This window comes from Monopterus albus, unplaced genomic scaffold, assembly GCF_001952655.1.
Source record: "Monopterus albus unplaced genomic scaffold, M_albus_1.0 scaffold436.1, whole genome shotgun sequence".
Classification (NCBI taxonomy): Eukaryota; Metazoa; Chordata; class Actinopteri; order Synbranchiformes; family Synbranchidae; genus Monopterus; species Monopterus albus.
This window is the reverse complement of record NW_018128316.1, coordinates 202,454-203,456: the sequence shown is the minus strand read 5'-3', so window position 1 is coordinate 203,456 and position 1,003 is coordinate 202,454. Positions and strand designations below refer to the sequence as shown.

The 1,003-nt window shown below is 43.9% G+C and overlaps 1 long non-coding RNA gene across 1 annotated transcript; it reads right to left on the bottom strand.

The window, feature by feature from the left end:
• Window positions 1-262: 262 nt before the first annotated feature.
• LOC109952152 (uncharacterized) lies at window positions 263-740 on the bottom strand. Its single transcript, XR_002273712.1, has 3 exons — window positions 678-740; window positions 545-592; window positions 263-455 (listed from the first exon to the last, which is right to left on the bottom strand). It is a non-coding gene; the product is annotated as an uncharacterized LOC109952152 (long non-coding RNA).
• Window positions 741-1,003: the final 263 nt, after the last annotated feature.

The following is a 1,003-nucleotide window of genomic DNA, read 5'->3' as shown; positions in this document are numbered from 1 at the left end:
GGCGCTGTCTCCACCCGAAGAACGTGCACATCTGCGCCTTGCTTTAGGCCTCCTCCTCCGAGTAGGTGAATCTAAAGGAGCGGGTATAAAGAAGGAGGATTACGATCAGGGTGGGTGGTTGAATACATCACGTTTTAAAAAAAAAAAATAAATAAATAAAGGCTGGGGTGAAATAGCGTTACCGTATGAATAGAGAGAAGAGGAGGAAGCTGAAGAAGAAGAACGCTGGACTTTTACCCGCCGGGGGTTATCTTCCTCGGGCTGGGGAGGTGTTGCCCCCTGTTGCTGGCGCTGCTGCTGTTCCAGGGCTCGTTGAGGCTCAGCCGTGTCCTGGTTCTGTTGTTCCCCGCTGTCTAGCGAATTGTATGCGGCTGCATGATCTTGGTCAGTTGAAAATTCTTCTTGGGGGACAACGTTGGAGCCCTCAGAGTATTGAAGCAGCACGCAGTCCGGAACTGAGTTGAAAACGTTATTATTATTACACGAGGTGAGAACTGTTCTTATTACATATAGTCACACAAGCTCGACCGCAGCCAATACTTACTTTTCTGAGTTAGGGGATGCTGTTGCTGATCACGCAGAGCGCCTGTTTCTTTTTTAGAGAATAGAGAACTTAGTATTTATTTTTTGACGTGAGGCGTGTTTATATATTTTAAACATGATTCTTTTAAACTTACCGGTCGCCTTGCAGTTTACTCTCTCGAGTGTTTGCTCTTCACGTAAAGCTTGTTCATATGCTCTCAAATAGCTGTCTGCCCCCGTGGATAAAAACATTTTATAAAAAATATATTTAATATACAAAGCTTATGATTGGATAACCTTTCACCTAGAACTGTCAAATCGAGTTTGATGAAAGCCGGTATCTATACTGTGTGTGCTAGCTCCCTGCAGATTAGATCTCTGTGATCAGTGTATGAGTGTGTGTGAGTGAATGGATGGATGAGAGGCCAACTGTAAAGAGCTTTGGATAAAAGTGCTATTTAAATGCAACTGTTTATCAGAA